The sequence below is a fragment of the Ochotona curzoniae genome, unplaced genomic scaffold (genome assembly GCF_017591425.1).
Source record: "Ochotona curzoniae isolate NIBS_2020 unplaced genomic scaffold, NIBS_Ocur_1.0 contig_1, whole genome shotgun sequence".
Classification (NCBI taxonomy): Eukaryota; Metazoa; Chordata; class Mammalia; order Lagomorpha; family Ochotonidae; genus Ochotona; species Ochotona curzoniae.
In genome coordinates this window covers 5,710,440-5,735,264 of record NW_024464918.1, presented here as the reverse complement: position 1 = coordinate 5,735,264, position 24,825 = coordinate 5,710,440, and the positions used below count along the sequence as shown (strand labels likewise).

Sequence of the window (24,825 nt, the reverse complement as noted above, 5' to 3'; positions counted from 1 at the left end):
CCTAACCCTCGATCCTTCTCACCCTGATGAACCATATAATCATCATGAAAAATAAAAAATAAAAATAAAAAGTGTGAAAACAATGCTTTCATAATGTCTTGAATTCTGTATACCTATGAAGTTATCACCAAATGAAAATAGTAAATATAACTATTAGTCTAGTATATCTTTATGCTCATTGTGATCCTGTTCACTCTCCCTCCTCATCCTTTAGGCCTGAGAAAACTCCTTCATACATTTTCTATAAATGGAAACATATGAATACAAGTTACTAGCTTTGTGCAGTGGCAGTATCACAGCCAATGAGGTTTATCTGAGGTGCAATTATTGCTAACTGAATACAAGCTACTTTTTTTTGGCCTGGCTTCTTTCATGCAGTATAATTATTCTAAAATCCATCAATACAGTTGCCTGTACCAATTATCTATTGCCATTTATTTAAAGGAATATCTCATTGCATTTATAACTGCTACCCCATATGCAGAGTCCCACGGATTCAACAAGACATGTATCAAATCCATTTTTTAAACCCGTACCTAATGGCCCTAGAACAATGGCTCAACCGGCTATCCTCCTCTGGCAAGTGCTCAAATCCCAAATGTGCTCTGGTTTGTGTCCTGGCTGCTCCATTTGCCATCTAGCACCCTGCTAATGGCCTGGAAAAACAGCAGAGGATGGCACAAGACCATTGGACCCTGCATCTGTGTGGGAAACCTGGAGGAGCCTCCTGGCTCCTGGAGCACTCATCAACTTAACTCAAGTCATCGGAGTCATTTGTGCAGTGAGCCAGCAGGTGGAACATTTTTTTTCTGTTTCTCCTTTTCTCTGTACATCTGCCTTTCCAGTAAAAATAAACAAACGAAAAATAACAACAACAAAACCTGTATCTATGGGGCTGGTGTGGTGGCATAGTGTGCTAACTCTTCACTTGCAGGCATCTGATACGGGCACCAGTTTGTGTTCCAGCTGCTCGACTTCTGATGCAACTCCCCATTATGGCTTGAAAAACCAACAGACGGTGGCCCAACTCCTTGGCTCCTTCACCCATGTGAGACCAGAAAGAAACTGCTGGCTCCCACCTTTAGATGATCTCAGCTCTGACCATTGCAGCTATTTGGGGATTGAACCAGTAGGTGGAAGATCTCTCTCTCTCTCCCTCTCCTTCTCTCTCTGTAAAATTTGCCTTTCAAATAAAAATTAAATGCTTCAAAAAACTGTATCTATACTGAACATGTAAAGAGTTTCTGCTTATTGTTCCTTAAATGATACAACACACAACTATATGCATTACGTTTATGTTATTCTAGCTATTGTACATGACCCAGACAAAATTCTGTGGATTTCCTTGATCTCTGCTTGAAATTCTGAGAGGAATGACAAATACAGTCCCTTGACTCCTATGCTGGCACAAAATTGGCTCTTAGTTCTGCGTAATCTTGGAGGTACACAGCGGACCCACATGAGGCTGATGGGGCCATGTGTCATATCAAGTCTGCTTCATCAGCATACAGAGATATCTAATACCAAGTCATACTGGAGGGCTCCATCTGTGAGCATTGGCTGGGGAGAAGCAGCCTTTGAGTTTTAACAGGTACTGAAATCTCAAAGCAGTGGCCCAGTTCTGAGCTACATGGTAAGATCCTGCTCAGGTCTGGGCCTGGGAGAAAGGGCCATGGTACCCTATTCTGCATTTTTGTTTTTTTGGTAGCTGCTCAGCTGTTGCATTTTGAGTTTAAAGTCTGAGCTTACATTACTCTCATTTTCCAAGGCAGGAGGAGTCTGCCTCTGTACTCTACTCTTTGGAACTAAGGGAGGCAGGACCTGGTCAGCTCATTGCTTCCTGGTTTCTTCAGATCATCTCCACTTAACTGTTCTGCAAAACCCAAGCACTGAGATCTCTCATCTGGCTTCCGAAGCCCTTGGGTAGGTGACTTGGTGACTGAATAGCTGTTCAAGTTGGTTTCCCTTGTGGGGAGAACTTTCTCTGAACAGTTCATTTAGTTACATTTTCATTCCCTCTCTGTTACCATTAGTTAGGAGCAATTTTACTATGCTTTCATAAAACCATTTGCATATTTTAGTGCATGAACTTTTAATATTCATGATCTGTGGGTTGAAACATTTCTTCAAAATTGGAAAATTTCCAGACATTGATTCTTTAAAATTTTTTTCCACTTCCCCTTAGAGACTAGAAGTACATGTGTGCTACCTTCTCATAGTTTTCCCACACGTCTTTGATATTCTTTTTATTTTTAAATTCATTTTTCCAGGTGTTTCATTTTGAGTAGTTTTTATTGCTATGTCTTCAAGTTCACCAGCATTTTCTTCTGCAATGTTTAATCTAATAGTAATCCCATCTGGTAGATTTTCATCTTGGACACTGTGGTTTTTGTCTCTAAAAGTTTGAGTTGGCTTTTAAAAATATCTTCTAAGACCCTAATATGTTCAGTCTTTCCTCCAGATTTGAGAACATATGGGACACAGTTATCATAATGTTTTAATGTCCTTATTTGTTACTGTTATCATCTGTATGATTTTTAAAATAATCACAATGGAATAGCTGGCGATTCTGGATGAATGTTGATGATGCTAGGATTATTTGCATATTTTATCTTTCTACTTTCTTGAGCTATTTTATGTGCTCCCACTAAATAAAAAGAGTCTAATCCCATTAACTTTGGTTTTAAAGTTTGCTTAGGAGGAACTAGAGCAGCATTTTTTCTGAGGTTCCTTACACAAACCCTTTCAGAGTATCTGGTATCTAGTGAAGTATGAGGTTTCCAGGGTAGCTGACTGGAGTCTTAGACTTAAATGGGCCCAGAGAATGTCTCCTTTTCTAAGTGTAGGTGGTTCTCTCATTGGTGTGGGACAGTGTTCTCATATGCATGAGCTGATTAGTGTGTACCTGAATACTCAAGGAGCACCCTCTCGGATCTTCAGAGTCTTCTTTCCCTGTACATCTTTCCCTCTTGTCTTGTGATTTCTGGATGCCCCTGTCCTGTCTGCTGAGCCCATGGAGTCCAGGGGCCACTGAAAGGTCATCTCCTCTGCGTTGAGGCCTAGAAATTTACGCAGTCACAGGGGCAATTTTAGGTCTTACTTCATGCTTTGCCTCCCGTGGGAAGCATTGTCTTCTGCTGCCTTTAGAGTCAGTATCTGGAAATAGAATATTTTGTGTCTTCTTGTTATTGTTGATGTTGTTTCTGGTGGGAGTGGGAACCTAGTCACTTGTACTCTACATTGAGTAAACATAGAAGTTGCTGATTATAGGAATTTCATGAGGCTGTACCTGCTCAGTTTTCCATGATTTTGCTTCTGTCCACTCTTTAAAAATGAATGTTTTCCATGCAAGTATTCTTTCCATCATTTAAAACAACCCAAATGTTAAGACATTTGCTTCATCATCCCAGTCTATCCTCCTCTTATCCCGTGCTTCACAGCCATCTTTTCCTGGATGGCCCTTAAGCTGTGAAACTCAACATGTAGCAAATCATTAACCCCTTTTACATGTTCCTGCCACCACTCTTCTTTACATATTTGGTTCACAGCCAGTTTTTGATGTTTCTTTCTTTACTCAAGCATCAACAGAGATGATTTTTTTTTTGTCACTCTTGTTTTTCTAGCACCTAGCATGGCTCCTGAGCAACAAACTCCTCGGTAAATATGCTGAATTAAAAGAAATCCCAGACACAGGAAAACTGTCAGTTGAGTGGGGAAAGTAACAGTCTTAGCTAAAAGCTGTTACACCAAATGTGATATGGCTTTTTCCTGAAAGGATGGATTGGGAAGCAGAGCCAGTCTGGGGTCCAGATTGACTTCCCACCTCTGGCCACTGTGACTGGCAGAACTTAGGATAAGCAAGGAGAGAACAGTAAGTAGAAAGTATGGAAGGAAGCCAACCTTCTGGGTTCTGAAATACTAAACATCCACTGCCTCTTAGCTCTGTGTCTAAATCAACCACACCTACTGCTCCCTTCTGTGCTAAATGTGCTTACACCAAATATATTGCCTTTAGAAGTGTTTCTGAGTCATTTCGTGCAAAGGTATTGCATCTCATAAATCATATTATAAATTCCAAGTAGATATAACAGTGCCCATGATCTCAGCAGGTTGAGGAGCCCTTAGGGGTAAGGACTGTGTCTGTCTCATCAGATGAGGTATACTCCATGGATGAGGATCCTGATTCTTCCTCCCAGTCAAAAGTATTTCACTGAGCTGTGGCTATCCATCCAAGCAGGCGAGAGGCGGGGCAGGTTTGGGGTCTGCAAGAACTTTCCCCATCTCTGTTACAACCCTGCTCCCATCACATGGAGGCCCTGGGCAGTTTTATGTTGGCAAGCTGACTTCAGCTTTGCCTAAAGCTGATTGCCAAAGAACTACTGGCCTAGCTCTTCTGGATGCAAACTGCCTGGCAGTGCATGCTTGTCAATCTGTGGGGAAAGTTCTCAGCACGCTCTGCTTCTGTTCAAACTGAATGGATGGAGCTAGCCAGCAGCAGACTTGAAAAATGAGTTGGGCAGGTGTGAAAGTTTCTTCCAGCAACCCACCCACTAGAAAGTCTTTACAATGATCTTGTCTGGTGCCCAGTTCTGGTTTCTCTCACTGAGGGGCTAGAATGGCTCATTTCTCCAAATTCAAAGAACCAGTGTTATAGAGAATACAAAATAATCAGACCTGGCCCAGAAGATTGTTGGTTGGAAAGAACAGTCTGATTTCTCAGCAACTACACTACACACACATCCTGCTCTAATAAAATTTAATCAAATTTTTAAATTAGAGACGCATGCCCAAAAAGGCATAAAGATTTTAAAAATTGATGTATAATAAATTGGAACAACAATGGGATATGTTGGCCAGATTGGCAAAGGTTTAAAATTGGGAATATCCAAGGTTGCCAGAAGATATAAAGAAAATAATTATCCTATATTTTCTTTGTTAAATATTTGTTTTTATCAGAAAGCCAGATTTACAGAGATAAGGAGAGACAAAGAGAAAGATTTTCTATCTGCTAGTTCATTCCCCAAGTAGCCACAATGGCTGAAATGGAGCCAATCCAAAGCTAGAAGCCAGGAGCTTTTTCCATGTCTCCAATGCAGATGCAGGTTCTCAAGGCTTTGGGCATTTTCCACTGCTCTTTCAGGTCACAGCAGCCAGCTGGATGGGAAGTGGAGCAGCTAGGACACAAAACGGCACCCATATGGAATCATGGCATGTGCAACTGAGGATTTAGCCACTGAGCCATTGCACCAGGCCCTCTCCTATACTGTTTATAGAAAGATAAATTGAGATGTCTATTTTAAATAGAATTTTAGAAGTATTTTTGAACCCCAGTGTGAGTATGCCTTTCAGCCTAACTTTTGCTTGCAGCTCTCTGACCTAATTACATTCACATGTGCACTAAAATATACTTAAGGATGAAATTCTTAATATTGTTTTTAACATCAAAAAGTTACTAGTGGAAGGTTGCATTCTGAATACTAGTTTGGATACCAACTGGGATGTCTCTGTCCACTATCAGAATACCTAGGTTCAGCTACCTGCTCTGCTTCAAGTTAGAACTTCCTATTAACACACACCTTGGGAAACAGCAGGTAGTGGTTTAAATTGGTTGGGGATTGGGTCTCTTCCAGAGACTTTTATGGAGCTCCTAACTTTTGGCTTCATATCTACCCTGCTTATTGTGGTCACTGGGGAGTAAATCAGTGCTACAAGGTATTGCCGGTCTCTCTCTCTTACTCACTCTTGCTATTTCCCTTTCAAACAAATAAATACAAATGCAGAATCTCATTCCAAAAAAAGTCACATGCAATTAAAATCCCTATTAGTGTGGTTAAGGAAAGTTATTTCTTGTGCCTTCACATTATGACACACTGCCAACTTGAAAGAGTAAAGAAACAATGTGTAACAGACACTATTAAATGACAACCGTTACAAGGCAACGTAGATAGGTGATCACACACACAAAAATGAAAAAGCTAGAAACTGGCTCCACGACTCTGAGAAACTGAACAGTGAGTAAAGGAGTGACGGGAATGGTTTTTCAACATTTTTCCAGTTTGATTTGAAAAATAAATAAAAGGAAATTATAGTAATGAAAATTCCATTTATATGCAATGGTTTTTTTAAAAGATTTATATATTTTTATTACAAAGTCAGATATACAGAGAGGAGGAGAGACAGAGAAAAGGATCTTCCATCCATTGATTGCCTCCCCAAGTGACTGCAATGGTCGGTCGGTGTTGCACCAATCTGGAGCCAGGAGCCAGGAACTTTCCCCCAGGTCTCCCACAGAGGTGCAGTGGCCCAAAGCTTTGAGCCGTCCCCGACTGCTTTCCCAGGCCACAAGCAGGGAGCTGTACGAGAAGTGGAGCTGCCGGGATTAGAACTGGCGCCCAGATGGGATCCTGGTACATTCAAGGTGAGGACTTTAGCTGCTAGGCCACAGTGCCAGGCCCTTTTGCAATGGTTTTGAAGAAATGGGGGCTCAGGAACTTTATAGAAGCAGTGTTTGTCAATTCTGTCTACACTGTTGGCTCATTCGGGGAATATATCCGGTTCAATAGGAAGTGGAGCCTGAGGCAAAGATTAAATGTTGACACAGTATGTGGGTGGTGCAAGTTCGTGGTAATGATGACAAGAAAATATAGAAGTAGGCAAAGAAAGCAGGGACTAGCCCTGCAACCCAGCACTTTATAAAAAAGTATTAGGAAACATAACGGTTGTCTAACAGGAATTCTCTAGATGTTTAAGAAGAAACCACACTTTGGAGCAATCCAAAGAGAAAGAAGGGTGGTCTAACCACTTGGTTCACTCCAGTGTCCCACTCCTCATCAGTCAAGATTCACCTGTCCTGTTTCACTTGAGTCAAGGTAAGCTGCCTTTTTGCACCACTCAGTCTGTGGTGCTCTCAAGAAGATGTCAAACCTTATGTCAAATCCACATAAACAGAGATATGACTTGGAGTAGTGATGGCTTTCACTTGGATCATGAAAGTCTTACTTGAATTGCACCCAGATTTTGAAGCACGAGCAGTAGAGAGGTTGTACAGGGGTCTAGCAAAGGCACAAGCAGAACATGATCGTAGAGCCAAGAAAAGCCTTCAGGAACACGGGAATCAAAGGAAGTGAAGAGGCAACTCAAAGCTGTGTCCCTTACAATTCTGACCCTCCCTCTTCCCTGACTGATTAAATCAGAAGGTCTGGCAGATCGTATGATTTTAAAGGCTCCCAAGCTGATGTGAATGTTCAGCCAACCTTGAAAAAACCACTGCTTTCAAGTACCCATTAAAATAACCTCCTGGTGCAAATTTCCTATCAATATGCCTCCTTTTCTTCTTTCAACTAAACAAAAAACAAAACCAGTCGGAAGACATTTTAGGAAGACATCATGCTTCTAAAATTTAAATCATTTCAGAGTAAAATCTGGAATAAGAAGCATTTCATAACCTTGACTTCCTATTAGATGAAAGGCCAGAGAAATTCTTGATGCAAAACAATGAAATGTTCCATTAGGTTGCATTTGAACAGCAATTTTGCAAAGGGTAGGAACAAACAGCAAGTTCCTCAGTCAGACTAAATATGTTTTGTTTTAAAAAGCAATGATCAGTTCATTGTCTCAGAATCAGATGGCACATTCTTCCCCCAAACTAACAATGTCACATTTTATTGTTCCACATAAATTGTGTTCTAACCATGTGTCTCTAGACAACACCAAAACATGAATGAAGTCACTCCTTGAATTTTTCTTAGAAATGCATTTCCTAGTACAAGCTGTCAGTTGTTATATTTTTTATACTCTAAATATTGGATGCTAATTTTATATGTATATCAAACAAGAAATAACTCAGAAAACAGGTTAAACATTGCAGCCACATCCAACTTTCCCTGTATCTAGTACTAGTTGAATGCCTCTGTCCCTCACTCCATTTCTTCACTCAAAAATTGCGCTTAGCAACTGTTGTAAAAGTTATCACAAAAAAAGGTGAATTTGATATCCACCAGGAGTAAACTAAATGAGCAGTATCCTATGAGGGCATATGTTCTTGAATATAGCCTATATCCTCTTTGGTCACAGCTTTCCCATCTACTAATGATGGGGGTAGCTCCTGATAATGTGTTCGGTCTGAGATTTCACATTTCTACATTCTTGGACAACTTCCTATACTCCTCTGTGAATATTCCTTCATGGCTGTGAAATTTGACACAAAGCTTCCAAAGACTGAAGTTAGGGGGAAAAAAAGCATCTTCAAATAAAATAATCAAAATGCCTATTAGAAACAGGTTTCCAAACTGGGTGCACTACTTGTATATGCTGCAAAAATGATGGAAGAAGATATTAAACCCTACTCTGGGACCTTATATTTGATTCTCTGTTAACAACAGATAAATAGTAAGTAGATTAAAAAAAGATGGAATGCAGATGTTGAGAAAATACATGCCAAGTCATTTTTTAAAAAGCATATAGTATGGATTAGGAATTTTAAAGACTCTATTTATTGATAATGATCATGAACTAGATATAGATGAATCAAAACAAACGTCACATAATATGAACACAATCTGTATTTATACATATTAACCCAAAAGTCTATTGATATGCAAATTTACTTAGTACCAGATGCCTTGTTAAACAACGTATATGTAAGGACCATGTGTCCTCATTCTTTCTATTTCACCTTCTCACAATGTCTCCTGGTTTTTCTCTTTAGTGGTTTAAAAAACTGAATTTTAGATTTATTTAATATCTAGCACATCCAGTGGGTTATGAAAATCATGAGAATGGAAGTAGAAATCTTACTTGCCTCTGATTTCTCTGCATATAGCAGTGCCTCATCCACTATATGTAGCCATAAATGTTTGTTGAGTGGTCAGATGAATGGATCCAAAGAACAAATAATTTCTACTTCCAGAAAAAATATTTGAGATGATTCTACATGAAGTTAAAGTTGAACATTGTGAAAAGACATTGTATCAAGAACCATATAATGGTGGAAAAGAGGAATCTACTCTGACTGGAACACTTGCCTAAAGCTACTGATAGCTATCAAGTACTAAAGTGTAACTCTGGGATTTCCAGTATCTAAGACATAAAAAGTAAACTTCATTATGAGGTTATGAAAGAAGCGTAATGTTCCCTCCTCATAAAAGAAGAGTAATGCCTCATGATTCTTTTATACCCAAGTATTTAAAGAAATGTTGACCCGTCTAATGGAAATAAATACAGCCCTGCTCATTTTACCTGAACACACAATGCAGCAGTGTCTTGTGTGAACCAGTCTTGCAACATGTTTTTCCCATTATGAGCTCTTATTGGCAAGCCTTCCTTTAGCCTGCTCAGGGCTCTGTTCAACCCAATCATTTGTTTGTTTGTTTTTTGGGTTTGTCTGTTTGTTTGTTTGTTTAGTTACCAGTGCTCTCAAGGACACTGAAATAGAATAAGTTCCTTTCTACTGCAACAAAATGAAAGAGACCATATTAAGGTCTTTGTATCAGCTGGGGATGGAGTAGGTTCCTCGTTTCTCATCATATCTTTGAAAACTGAAGGTCTGTTTCCAAACATTTCATAAACTGCTATGGATACCAAGAGGCTCATCAAAAGTTGGCATCACTTCAATACCCAAGAATGATAATGTCAAGCTCTTTGTTCAGGACAATTTAAGTTTCTACAGTTAAACTGGAGTCACGCTTTAATGAAAAGTTTGATTCAGTGTTAGGAAGAATTAGGAATGGGAAAAATCTAATCATTTTAACATAATGAATGCTAGTACATAGGAAAAATTTAACATTATTGTTACATGTAATAACATTATACTAACTACATGTAACATTGTAACATGTAACAATGTCCAGGTATGAAGATTATTTATTTTATTTTACAGATAAACCGAGAAAATAAATAATTAAATTGCCCAGGTTCACAGAGTAAAGGGCACATTAATTATTTAATGCTAACTGTTTGAGGCTATATATCCTATGTTCATTTCACTATAATTTTAAAGTTTCAAAGAAATATAAAATCTATTGCTTTTGAAATTCCACCGTATCTATGAAGCATAATTAACCCTTTAATCATTATTGTCTTCATTTGTTAATATTTATTTATTGTTTGTTTACCTAAAGAGAGAAAGAGATCTCATATCTACTGTTTCATTTCCCAAATGCCAACAATGGCTGGGGTTAGTTAGACCAGTATGAAGCCAGAAACAAGAACAAATCCAGTTCTCCCAATTGGATGGTAAAGATAACTAGTTGATCCATCAACTGCTGCCTACCAAGGTTTGCATTAGTAGGAAGCTGGGATGTGGGTTGGATCTGGGACTCAAACCTAGGCACTCCATCTGGGATGCACATGTCCTAATTGGCATGGTAGTCACTAGGACCATGCTTATTCACAACTAATTTCCATGCACAGTAAGTAGCACCAGAAACAATGGAAAATTCTGTAGATATGTCTCTCTTTAAAACAGTTACTGATATATATTATTAAAGGTGATTTTGTTATGTGCAACCTAAGTTCCAACTAAAGGGATCCTCAACAATAAGGTCAGAATACATCACCTCACAAAACAATGTCCAGAGATGAGGAGGGGCAAAATTAGGGTCAGGGTTGACCCAGCATCTCAGTAGTTTTGTCTCAGTGAGTGGTAGTTATATCCCACCATTCAACTCTGAAATTTTCAACATGGCTGAAAAATTGTCCCTCATACGAATTACGTTAACTCCTATTGAATAATATTCCAGATTGCTCTAACTGTTTCACACAGTATTAATTTCATTGGTCCTTACAATGCTTTCATTATATAGATGCTGATATACTGAGAGAGACGCAGCCCTTGATAGGTGACAAGATCAGTGTAACAGTGCCCACTGTAAACTGCAGAACAAAGAGCAATCAGCAGTACAGAGAGAGATCATTGTCTCTCATGTGTCTCCTCTTCCCAGAAGCCACAGGGAGAGCTTTCTCCAAAATTCTATGTTTACACTAAAGACTATCAAGAAAAATAGGAACTATCACAATTACTTTAAGCAGTCATGATTCAAATAAGTCCTTCCAGGCACATGGTCCCAAACTAGCTAAGTAAGATAGGGATACACAAAGACAATATACCACACTATCACAAACATCTCCAGCTCCATCCCCAGCTGTACATGGAACATCTTTAGGCACAGTCCAGGTTGATATGAGTCTAAGAAAAGCTACATGGGCATGCTGAAGATTTAAAGGACTGATAACTTCAATGGCTCATACAAGAATAAGTGTGCTGCCTAAGACGTGGTAGAAGCCCTAAGGAAAGCCAAGAGCTAGATGAAGCAAACAAAAAGAAAGCTTGGTTCTTTCAAGAGACAAAGTCAAGGTGTATGTTACGTAAGTACTTTACATAAGCCATTCAGAGTTTATACATGTGGGCAAAGAAGTCCCCGTGTGACTGAAAAGTGTGCTGTGGAGTGAGAAACATTCCTAGTGGGCTTTATCATAGGTAAAATTTAACCCACAATGCCTGCAGCAATGATAGAGTTCCTTTAAATGTCAGTAAGATGCATGGGTGTTTTTCATATATATATATATGTAGCAGCTAAAAACATGTGTATTCTCACAAGTAGAATGTATGTGCATGTAGCCAAGCAGCAGATGGATGATTGACCATGGGATGAATAGTTTACTCCCCAAAATGATAGATCCATCTTAAACCCCAGTACATCAGAATGGCAATTGATGGCAAATGGGACCCTTAATAGGAATGACTACGGTGAGTGGGCCATATGAGTTGTCCTTCTCCAGTAGAACTGGTGTTCTTTAAAGAAGAGATCAGGAGATAGAGCAAACAGACTACACAACAGCCACGTGAAGCAAAGATAAAAGGTTTCCACTCACATGCCAAGAACAGAATAAAATAAGTCCTACCAACTCATTCATTCATTTTGGACTTCTGACTTTCTGATATGTGAATGAGTGCTTTCTATTGCTTAAGCCACTTAGTCCATGGCATTTGTTATAGATTATCTGGCAAACTATGGGTTAACTAATTCTTATCTGAGTGTGTACATCAGGCCACAAGTGTAAACTATAGCTGAACTCATATTATAGGCCATAGTCAAAACACAGCTATGCCAAAAATGTAAGATGACCTTCATGGTATGTATTTAAGATGTATAAGAAACATAAATGCATTCCATGTTTCTATTTGGATCCCATCCTATATCTCCTTATATATATGCAAATATTCAAACTCCAGAAAAATATCCAAACTCTATAACACTTCTGGTCCCAAGTATTTCAGGTAAAAAGGAATCAAGCACTTTCCCATTTTTACCATAGGAAGTATTTCATATATACTTTACAGATCATTCATTGTTCCTTCTTCCCTCCTATCTGAATGAGTTCCAGGATGAAAGATAACATGATGTCACCTGCATCAGAACAACTCCAAGGTGAATTCGGCCCACTGTGCAAAAATTAGTCGTTTGAACAGACCTCAAGCAGCTGCTTTCCTCGCATTTAGAAAAATGTTTTTGGTATCAACAACAACACATGACTGACTTCCTCTTTTTTACCCCAAATTACAAAACTTCATGGCAGACAGTAGAAGGGTGGTGCAGAGGGGTAGTTTACCCCAATGTTTATATAGAGAAAGCTTTAGAAGACATCTTTAGCCTTTTTACTGTCTCAGACTTTTCTTAGAATGGATAACCTTGGAAGCTGTCCTTCCCTCAATAGCATTCACCATGAAGATTTATATATTCTAACTTCCTCCCAGGAAAGCCACATTGCAAGTCCCCCACCCCTGCCTCTATTTAATAGCAAAGATTTTCTCTCGTCTTTTTGGAACCTGGATGCCAGATGATAATATCAAGGCCCTGGGAACTTAAACTGAATTTATTAGCACATTTTCTCAACAAATGCCAGTGTTTTACTATAAGAAATTCTAGTACCAGTTGTTGAAAGAATGAAATTTTCTTACCTGTATGAGAGAAAGAAAATGAAACATAAGCAAATACAAGAAAACATGGTAGAATGGAAGAATCTTAGCTCTCCCAACCTTCCTTTTTCACAAAAGGCAAACTGGTGTTTTGTGCTCTAAGTAACAGGACATGGTTGCAAACCCATGAAGACTAGACTTAATAAAATCATACAACTCTGCCTAAGTGAGAGTCAGCCAATTGCATTCCCAAAGAGAGAAAAACATTTCTGTTTTCCTAGTGAATTAACACTATCTTGCATTAAACACATGTGGACGCACACACACACATACAGCAAAATGATATTTAGAAATGTGTCAGCTCTGGCTTCTCGGCGGGGCTAACAGCCTCAATTTCCTGCAAATTATTGTCAAGTGTCTAGACAGGAGAATGGAAAAAAGATAAGAGATTCTGAATCTCAACAGAGGGGCCATCAGGCTGAACCGACTCAGCTGAGTTTTTTTCACATGGCAACAAGTGATAACCCTCGGTAGCCACATATCTTACATGTTGCTTTTGACTTCTGATAAGAAAGGAAAATGGCAAACAGTGATGAATGTGGATGATAAACACCCTGGCTGTGCATTTGCCTCCGTCGTTTCAAGTGAACTGAGCCCCGGAGGAATTCCAAACCCTGCAGGCCTATCTAGGATCTGGAGTGGCTTATGAACAGTTGAAGCCGCAGATTAATATGAACAATACTTTAAAGGTTTTGTGAATTGTTCAGTGCCTTAATTTTAATCACACTACTAAGTCAAACACACTTTGCAGAAATCCCTAAAGCCTCAATTCTACTCTGAAAGAAGGTTTTACACATCCTTAATCTTACAGAAGCAGACAGGATCTACAGATCAGCAGCAACCCATACTGCTGACCCACACTGACTCACTATCACAATACCTGGAATTAGGCAACAAGTTTCCTCCCTTGCAAAAGTTCAGAGAACACCTGAGGACCTAATCTCTTATTGTGCAGGGAGACCACGGCATGACACTCCTTTGATTGATCGTTCATCCACTCAATACATCCATCAACCCCTTCTTTGAGTCCTTCATTGAATAGGATTGGGTTAGATGGGTGAGTTCTGCAGTGAGCCTGTCTGGTTTCGAACTCTGGTTCTACTACTCTGCTAACCATACTATTTGAGCCATTTACCCAATCTCTTTCATCTTAGGCTACCTGTTCAGAAAATGGTAGCAATATTAAGACTTGTTGCTTGGTCTTAGCTGCCAAGCACTCCACATACTAGACACTGAACTTTGATTCATCAGAAGGTTAAACAGGGATGAGGCAGGACAGACATTTAGCCTAGAAGATAAGCTGGCCACATCCCACCATCAGTGTCTGGTTCCTTTCATGCTCTCGCTACTGAATCCAGCTTCATCCCAGTGTAAATCCTGGAGGAATAGGCGATAGCTCAGATAATTAGGTTCTTGCCACCCTCTTGAAAGACCTGGACTGAGTTTTTGGCTGCTGGCTTCATCACTGGCCCAACTTCAGGTACTGTGGACACTTGATAAGGGAACCAGAGAACATGCGTTCTTTCTGTATGCTTTTCTGTCTCACAAATAAAGATTTAACAATAGATGAAAAGAATTTTTTAAGGATGAGGGTGTAGAACAGAAACCCAGCAACTGCCTAAGAATTGAGAATGATTTGGCACAAGTATCTATAGTTGGTTCCGAGCACTTGTCTAGACATAATTATAATGAGCTTCCACAATAGCATGGGAGGCAGAACAGGTTAAAATTAGTATGAGTAAAATGTTTAGCTTGAAGAAGTAGAGGAACCCAATAAGAGCACTGTGGCCTGAAGGGGCCATTCAAGGTATCATGGAGGAGGCATGGCTCATCCTGGATCATGCTGGACCAGCAGGGTATATGTAGGTTAGTGTGTAGAGAAGGATGTTACTGGGAGACCAGCGTTGAAAGCGCAGAGGTGAGAACTGTTGTAATACACGGCACACTGAACAGCTAAACTGATTTTCAGGGATCAGTCCCAGAAGCTAACTTGCCTTTATCCTTATTATCTGCCTTACAGCTTGTAGGTTGAACTCTGTGACATTCTCAGCCTGCCTCTGGCTTCACCCCCTTCAATAGATCCTGCATGCCCTGTACCAGGTCATTCTTCTCTCAACATTGCTGCTCTCTTGACTCCACACTGCTCAGTGTCTCCTACCATAGCTCTTGTGTTCATTGCCCAGTGCTCAATACTTTGCAGAAACTGAGACCAGATTACCTTTAATTATATGTCCAGGTGCCCTTCTTTTTCTGTTATTTCTTGCAGGCACACCCCTTTATTATTTCTATCAACCCAAACTCCTACATGAAATTAACTTCATCATTCTCCTTTCAACCATCCAATTGACCATATTTGTCAGCAATTTATGAGTAAATGTACTAGTTATTTGCTAATTCTTTTAAGAGCATATGCAAAATTTATAATCTCTTTGCCAACTTCCCTGACTCATTATATTTTCTCTCTTTTGAATTCACAGATATGTGTACTTCACTCACCAACTAAGAAAATGTATAGTACTCCCTAAAGAAGAATTTTATTCTATTTTTTTATTTGCATTGATGTTAACCTTTAATTTATTTTGAGATCTTAATCTTTATATGGTTAGTTCTTCAAAATCAGGACTTGGATTGATGCTCTCCTTGTAAGAACAGTAATTGATTGACTAACCATTAAAGATGAAAGTAAGAAAAAATGCAGACTTATAAGACTAAACTACCCAAACAGAAATAAGTAAGTATTTAAAAAAAAGGAGGTGGATTTTAGGTTAGTAAGTGTTACAGATCAGGTTCTGAGGAAACAATTCATGAGACTTTAAAGACGTTGTTGTTGTTGTTTTGTTTCAAAATACTGAGATTTACATTCTGGAAGTTGTTGTTCTTTGGATCCATTTGTCTGGTAGATGAGGAATGAGGGATGAGGATCTTGGAAAGGAAGAAGCAAGAAGTTGAACTGTAGACTGATTGTTAATCTCTTAGGCAGCACTGGAGCTGAGAGACCTAAAAGTTGTCCCAGTCAGAGCGAAGAGGCCAGGCTGTTGCATGGTCATTTAGATCACTTTGGGGATGTGCATTTTCCCTAGGGGAAGGATATAATTTTGGGCAAAACAACTAGCTCTTGCAATTCCTGGGGAGCAATGCAGACCCATCAGGGAGCAACACTCCTAGCACTTAGGGAATGAGTGCCTTGATCATAAAGGCAGACTCTGGAGATACCTACTGCAGCTGGGTAGCTGTTGGCTTGTCACTATGCTCAAATACCTGGGATTACTCTGTTGTTCAGTTATTATATCCTACATGCCTGACCTCACATTAAGAGTGTTTATTTCCTGATGTGATGGCTCGGTGGCTAAATCCTTACTTTGCATGCACCAGGATCCCATACGGGCCCTGGTTCATGTCCCAGCAGCTCCACAGCCCATCCAGCTCCCTGCTGTGGCCTGGGAAAGCAGTGGAGGATGGCTCAAGGTATTGGGACCCTCACCACATGGGAGATCCAGAGGAAGCTCCAGGCTTCAGTTTGGCTCAGCTCTGACCATTACAGAAAGAGTGTTTGTTTATGGACCAAATACTTTGTCCCACATAAGCCTTCCCTTCCATGAAGTTTTGTGTTAAATGTTCATAAAACAAAATCAAAACCAGTTATTCCCTGGACCACAGCAATGACTCAACTATCAGATCATCAGCACATGCTCTGGAATTATGTGTATAACTGACATGTAAAATGGTTTCTGCCAACCTAAGTGAAAGACTTTCAAGGAGATTCCGCCTCCCTGGGATCCATTCAAGACAACACTGGCAGGATAGCTTTGGGATTCAGCATCTCCCAGAAACACAAACTGACAAAGCACAGAGAAATGTCAAGATGCCAATGGCAGGTGATATAACACCTCTTAGAAAGGATTGAGAAATGGAGTAGCAGGGAGACTGTTAATCTAGAAATTCCTATCCACTCTGTAGGACTACAGCTTCTCTCTGGGTGACCCCTTTCCTCTCATCCATCATTCCCAGTGTTCTCGTCTTCAGATACTCTTTTATGGCCACTGTTGCTGGTGGTAATGATGACAATGATTTTAGAAATTTAACGCATTCAGAAAAGAACAAAGAATAATAGACATCTAAGAATCCTTTTCTCAGGGACTGATGTTTGGTGCAGCAGGTTACACAGTCACTTGCAATGCCCGTATCCCACATCAGAGCACTGGCTAAAGTCTTTGGTAGTCCACTCTGATCAAGCTTCCTGCCAGTGTGCCTAGGAAGACAGAGGATGACATCCCAAGTACTTGGCTCCTTGTCACCCAAAATGGCAGATAAGGATAAAGTTACTGGCTCCTGGCCTCTGCTCGGTCTAGACATGGCTGTTACAGTCATTTGGGGAGTGAGCCAGTGGATAGATTTCTTTCTCCGTCTCTCCTCTCTCTGTCACATTGCCTTTCAAACAAATGAATAAATATATCTTTAAAGGTTACACAAACTTGCACACATATATATATTCTTCCCAGGATTCACAACTATTACCTATTTGCTTCTATAATTTTAAAAAATTACAGTAAAAAATTTGTTCTTTGTTTCTCAGGCAAAGGAAGTCGTGATTTTAAACATCTCTACAGCTCAATTTAAATATTTCAAATGCACATGCTGGTATCTGAAAAATTTGAAATTTTGCTGCTGTATGACTTTTAAATTCACAGAAATAGTATATTATATCATCCTATAACTTTGTCTCATTAATTCATACAGAATTAGTTGATTTTAACTGCTGATGATAGTCTATTAAAGAATCATACTGTATCCACTCTCTCACTGATGTGTGTTTAAGTGACTTTCAACGTTCTCTACTTCCTACATTTTTCCTGACTTCCTTGACAGCTCAACATGAATGAAACATCTTCTCTTATTCTAAGAATGTTCTTGTTGATCTTGACCAGACCCCCAGAGAAGAATTCTTGCTGTGTTTTCTTTGCCCCTGCATCTATCATGACAAGCACCAGGTGCTGGTTTCCAGAATTCCCATTGTCTTCTGACATAATTCCTGGCCAGAATCAAGGGAAAAATGGAAGTGACAAATATAAGCAAAATGAATACAATTGATTAAGCTTCAAAAGAAAATCAGTGCTACTTCTGGTAATTTATTCCAAGAAAATAAAGAGGAAAATTTAGTCTACTTTGTAAAGATTTTTATCATAGAACTATTTTAATGGGAAAAAATGAGAAACAAAATGAAACAACTAACAATAGTGAGTCCTTATAATAATGATGTATTAATTCTAAAAAATATTTTCTTCTTTAATGAAGATTCTGATAATTATGTATTAGATGGAATCACATGAATTTGCTCACTCTAGCTCAAAATAGTTGAATGTCATCAATTTCATGTTACTCACCTTATGAAAAACAGGAAAACAGATGGTAGTATAATGTTAGATCAAAAATGCAAACAGCAAAATTCTATCTACAGCATATATGCTTGCATCTGAGTAAGAACTTGAAAACAACAAAATTATAAACAGTTATACTGAGGAAAAATAGAACTAAAACTTATAAAACTTACACCTTCAAGGATGCCTGTTTGATTAGGAAAAAAGTTAGGACTCCTGTATCCCATCTCAAAATGTCTGGGTTCAGTGCCACCTCTGACTTTTCCTCCAAATCTCAGTTCCCTTTAATGCAGATGTTTAAAAAAGGAGCAGGTGATGCCTCAAGCAAGTGGATTTCTATCATCCGCTGTGGGATACCTGGATTGTGTTCCCGGCTCCTGGCTTCAGTCCTGGCCTTGCTGCAGCACTTACATATGTATGAAAGTCAATGTGTGAACAGGGTTACTCTTAACTTTCTGTCTCGCAGCCTCTGTCTCTTTCTATCAAATCAATCTTTAAAATATTTTTAAAAACACATTTATCCTGTAAATATTACTTCTTTAATGCACACACATACATAACCAGGAAACTTGCATTGCTCCATGTATAGATGAGGAAACCTTATCTGCAATTTTATTTTCCATGGTTTAAGTTAATTATGGGTAGCCAAGATCCAAAAACATCAAATAGAGCATTTTAGAATTCTAAGTTTTCAATAATTACATCACAGTCTATTGTTAAAATTGTTATTTGTTATTGTTTTTAATCTATTATTGTACCTAATTGATACATTCATTCTTATCATAGCTAAGTATATATGTATAGGAAACAACAGCATGTATGTGTATATAACAATATGTATACATTTTATAATAATCCTACATATATTATAATCATATATATAGGATTGGGTTCCCCAAGGATAGGGAGATATGGCGATTGATTGCTCAGTGTCATGCATGGAAAAGGCAGCCATGTCAGAATTTACATCCTAGGCCTCTTTGATTCCAAATCCTAAGCTCCTTCCATGTTAATCTCTCCAGGGTGAGGGAAAGTCAATTTTCATTTTCAGTTCTCTTAATAGTCTTTATATAAGACATAGGAACTCAAATTAAAACTTCCCAAAGTGAGAAAGGGCAAAGAAGATGAATAAGTAGACCCTTTTCCCTGTTCCCTTCGGGCCCTGGATAACAAGGCACCTATTAGGATAGCATTTTGATTTTCCAGCCTTGCCCTTAGGGTTCTTGGTACAGAACAGAGCTGCAGGGAAGAGGGTGACAGTGCACAGGCAAAGACTATTGAATAGGGAATGGGATAAGTCGTGTACTGCCTAAGGCCACTTGATCAAAGCTGTGGAACAAAGATGTCAGCTGCTACGTGATGCTGGGGAGAGCAGGTATGCAGGTGTGTGCACATTCTCAGGGAGGACTTGAGAGTTGCAGCCTGAACCAAGGCACAGAGGAGGAGCACTCTGCTGGCAGTCAGAACTTCTGAGGTCCTTGGCATAGTTCCTAAGTGGATGTGATCTTGGTTGAGTCAACTGAGATTCTCAGTGTTCTCATCTTCTCAATCCCTGGGCACCAGCATGCCCAGGCACAGGGCAGAGGAGTGAAATATGGCTCCCTATCTCTGGGACTCACTGGGAGGAGGAGGAACAAGATAGAGAGGTGGACCATCCACCTCTGAAATTAAGTGTGTCCACCATCACCTCTTCTAAAAGTGAAGGTAAGCAAAGCTAACCCATCCACATCCTCAGTTTCACCAACTGCAAAACAAGGATCATAACAGTCCTCCACGGGGTGTTGGGAACATTTTATCCATAAGAAATAGTGGCACACCTACTGTGATCCAGAAACACTGGGCTCCCCTCTGGAAATACCCAATTGTAAGTTCTAACAGAAAAATAACATTGTGGCATTGGCTCCTCAGTGAATTTAAGCAATGTCCCAGAAAATATTGATTGTTTTCATTGACATTGTGGGATTAGAGAAGGACTTGAAGGGACAATATCTGTGTCCCCTTTATCCTCCTCCTTCTTTGAAGCCAGCCAAATACACCACTGTAGTGAGCTTCCTTCTTTCCCATCTAATGACTGTTGCTTCAGCAGCCTTCACTATAACTGGTCACAGCCAATCCAGAGTCATAGTCTAATTCTTGCTCCACAGATGAATGGGCCAGCAAATCAGCATGCCACACACTAACCCAGATTTCATGAATTTGGTTTCATCTGACTGATTTTCAAATTACTTTTTATTTCAAATCCCTAATTTTCCCACCCCCAAATAAATTTCAAGGGAGAGGGGAAAAGAATCAGGCAACTAAGGATAAGCTTTCATGTCTAAACAAGTTAAAGATGGTGAAGGAGGAAAAAGCCTGGGCTACAATAAAGACTAAATAAAAAGATGCTTTTTTCCAGCTTAAATAACTTACTTTCTAAGAATAAAACTTACCCACTTTCTTATATCCAGACTAAACAGTTGGTGATGGGAGTTTTGAGCCCTGGCATCTTGCCAATTGAAAGGAAAGATGAATTTAGTTTGTGGTGGACCAAAGCTTCTAGCTGAATCAAGTTTCTAATCAACATTTAGGATATGGATTCTAGGAAGGCTGTAGGTACAATCCCATTAACCATCTTGCATTCCCTGAACTGCCACCATCACACAAAACCCTTGGTGGCCAGCCCCTAGGTGACCATCTGCACGCTGGTGTAGCATGAAGAGCATTTGGGATAATTAACAGACATCAGTCGAGTTTAAACATTGAAGGTGTCTAGACAGCCAGTGAAACCTCTTCTCATCTCCCATGAGCCCTGGCCTGATTCTCCCGCCCACCAGCTGTGGAGATGATTGACATTTTGGAGCCCTTAAAGACGTCCATTTTCTAAACACTGAGTCTTCAAGGCAAAAAGAAAGGGAACACTGAATGAGAACCTCAGCATTTTCCTCTGGGAAGGGCTCACTATTGAGAAAATACATTCAACGCCCCAGAGTCTGTGACAAAATAAGAACTGAAGCTGAGGTCTTTGGATGCTAAGGTCAGATACTTCTACTGTCTGGCTTGGAAACCGAGGAGTGTTTTTCCATTTTCTACACTTAACAGGATGTTGCTTTTCTGAGAAAACAACATTTATTGAGCCATCATGTGCATCTGATGGCAGGCATTGTTGGCACTGAGTTGCTATCACTCTCTCAATAATGGCAAAATCCTCCAGGAAGTCACTGGCATCCAGCAAAGGAAAATAAGTCTATATGACTTTGCATCAGCTTCTGTAACCAAGTACCATAAACAGCGTGACTTAAACAACAGGAATGTGCTATCTCATAGTGCTGGGGCCTGGCACCACCACTTCAAATAGTGGAGTGGCTTCCTAACAAGAGACAGAGCTGCTACAGGCTTGTCCCATTGGCTTGTTGATGGTACCTTTCCCATCTGCATTCTCACATCGCCTTCTCTCTGTGCAGTGTCTCATCTTAAAAGGAAACTAACTGTATTGGGTGAGAAAACCACTCCATTGAATTCTTTTTCACCTGATTATTTCAGTAAAGACTCCCGTTCTCCAAAAGATCTGAAGTCCAAGGGGTTAGAATTTCAGCATATGAATTTGGAAGCCAGGAGGGGATGGTATAATTCAACCCAGAACAAACTGTACATGAGTGTTTTCCCAATTTCAGCCATGATCATTATATCATCATCATCATCATCATCCCATCTGCTATATTCATATACCATCCACATGATTACACAATTGGTATCTATAATTCAGCTACCTTACTGGGATAGATTCATTTTAAAATATTTTTATCTTTTGTATGAGTAGTAAATTAATGTTTCTCAAACACACATGAAACAGATTATTAAAATTTAAAAGCCTTCATACCAAATACCATCTCATGTACCACCATTGGTTAGGTATATCACCATCTGAGAAACACACATTTGAATGGCTTGTGAGTATTTTTGGGTCTGCACATATCCACGGAAGATGGAATCTTAAGAGTATGTACTGAATGAGGCAAATTCCCTTTAAGATGAGGTGGTTCCCACAATCCCCAGTACTCCAAGACAATTCCATATATCCGTCCTGGTGGAAACAGCCCATCTAATTTTATATATGGCAGAATCATAAGAAGTTTAAATAAATAGGATAACAGGCTATATAGGAGTCCTTTTCCTACTTTTTTGATCTGTAGGAATCTGCCCATTTGCTTCCAGTAACCCTATGAGAGCTATGGAGCAGTACAGAAGAGATAAATGAAGGTGGGCTTAAGTCCATTCAGCCCTACAGCTCATTGGCTTAATGGTTTCAGAGTGAATTATGGAGCTTCTGCTATGAATGGCTGAAGTGGGTAGCACTGGGATAGTACATCATCTCCATTGTCTTCCCAGCTCACGTCCTGGACATCAGGCCGCTGGCCAAACAGAACAGGAAAGGGAAATCTGCCCCCAGAGCCCCTCCCACTCCTGCAGCAGACAGGAACCATCTTTCATGAACTCCTTTACAGCTGAGCCCTTAAGGCCCTCCGAAGCCATTTCAGCACAAAACTCTGGGAAGTCTTGCTCAGTTTGTCAGCACTGCCTACAGAAACCAACAGCACAGTTCCTCCCTATCTGGTAGTTCAGCGTGCTGTGATCTCTTGAAAATGACAAGCCTATGGACACTTTCTTATTCCCTGTTCCCCCATCCTTTTCACCACTTCTCACCTTTGTTTTCCTACTATCCAGGACATATCTCAAATGTACCCCTCACAGAGGCCTTCTTAGTGAGCCCTTGACTATCTAAATCCATGCTCATGTCCCTCCCGCTATTCTTTATATCAGCTTTCTGTTTGATTTCTTCACATCATTTATAAAGACTTGTAGTTATTTATTTTTTCCAACTGTCATGTCTTATTGAAGGTTCCTTGAGAGGCAAGTTTACATCTGCCTAATCATCACTCTATCATAAGCCTGTACTAGAAATTTAGTTATATATTTGTTGAAAGGAAAATAGGAAGAAAATGGGTAAACAAAAAATGACAGAGGAAGAAATGAGAAGAAAGAATAAGAGAAGGGATAAGGTAAGATGGGGTCCTTTCTCTAGATTAAGTGGCCATGGCAATTGTTTTTCCATTTATTTGAGGAGTGGGTATGATATAGTGGATCCTGCTAAGTGCGAAGGTCATACTTGGCACCTATTGATTACACTTATCTATCAAGCAAGGAAATATTTTAAAGTCATTGTTTGCTTGGTGACCAATTTCTGTGCCTCTCTTTTAGGCCTCGGACTCAAGTCGAATGTAAGGCCAGCCCTGTTCATTCAGAAGCCTAATGGAAGAAATGTCTGCTGGATAGACCCACTTTCCCAAAAGTAATCCTAAGATCTAGACTTGGAGACAAAAAATAGGATTCCCAGCATCTTCCTGGTCAAATCACATTCTTTCAGTAGCTTTGCCAAATATGATATGGCTTTTTTGAACTTATGTAACTCAGATATCTATTTATCAAAAGGTCTAAAACTCAGAAAGAAGAAGGCTAAGAGTAATTGCCACAATTGTATCACCTAGCATCGTGTCTTAGAGCCATCAGAAAGAATGACAGTGGTTTGACTGGTTTCCCCCAATCTCTAATTGTTCCATTTCACATGATCAAGAAAGATCACATTCATGAAGTTAAGGCTTGAAGTATGCCTATATAGGCCCAGAACTACTCCAGGATTTGAAGATACCATAATATTGAAATTAATAATGAAATTAATAATGGCTATATGAGCTAGTAGCCATGAACTGTTTACTTTATGTTGCATAATTTTACACATTATTTCACCTAATCTTCCTAACAGTGACACACGGTCACTGTTATTAAGTCCTTTTTCACAAGGTCATTGTTATTAAGTCCTTTTTCACATAAAAATGCTACATAGAAAAATTTCAACATAGGCCCTGCCTTTAAGTAGTTCACTATTTGGCAGGAAGTCTGAATATAAAAGGATGATGATGTTATTCACAGTGTTAATAATAATTTGAATATAGCTTTAAGTGAAAAATTGGAAATCCATACATAATAGAAGAACAGGAAACAACCCTTCCAGCTGCGATACATTCGTATGTGTGTATGTGTGTGTCTGCAAGTAAAATAAAGCAACTAATCCAGATGAATAAGTTGCTTCCTTTTTGCATCAATGGAATGATTGTGTTCCCATGGTGTTGATGAACTAGATTTCCAGGTGTAGTTCCTGATGAATGTTGGCTGATATTTTCGTTTACACTAATGAGAAAAATGAAAGTGATGTAAATAATGAAAACATGTCATCACTTTGCTTCTGAATGAAGTAATTATGTCCTCAAGTTTTTCTGCTATTCACGTTGAAAAGACTTGATACAAGCATAGTCCAAAAAAAATTTTCTGAAAATAGAGGTGACACAGATTTACACAGTTCAAGACATTTTTGAAATCTACACATAATTTTTCATGACATGCATTTTTGTGGGTCTTATGAAGACTCTTGTATACCACTTA

At 39.4% G+C, this 24,825-nt stretch overlaps 1 pseudogene; it reads left to right on the top strand.

The window, feature by feature from the left end:
- The first annotated feature begins 273 nt into the window (after positions 1–273).
- LOC121154471 lies at positions 274–447 on the top strand (annotated as a pseudogene).
- Positions 448–24,825: the final 24,378 nt, after the last annotated feature.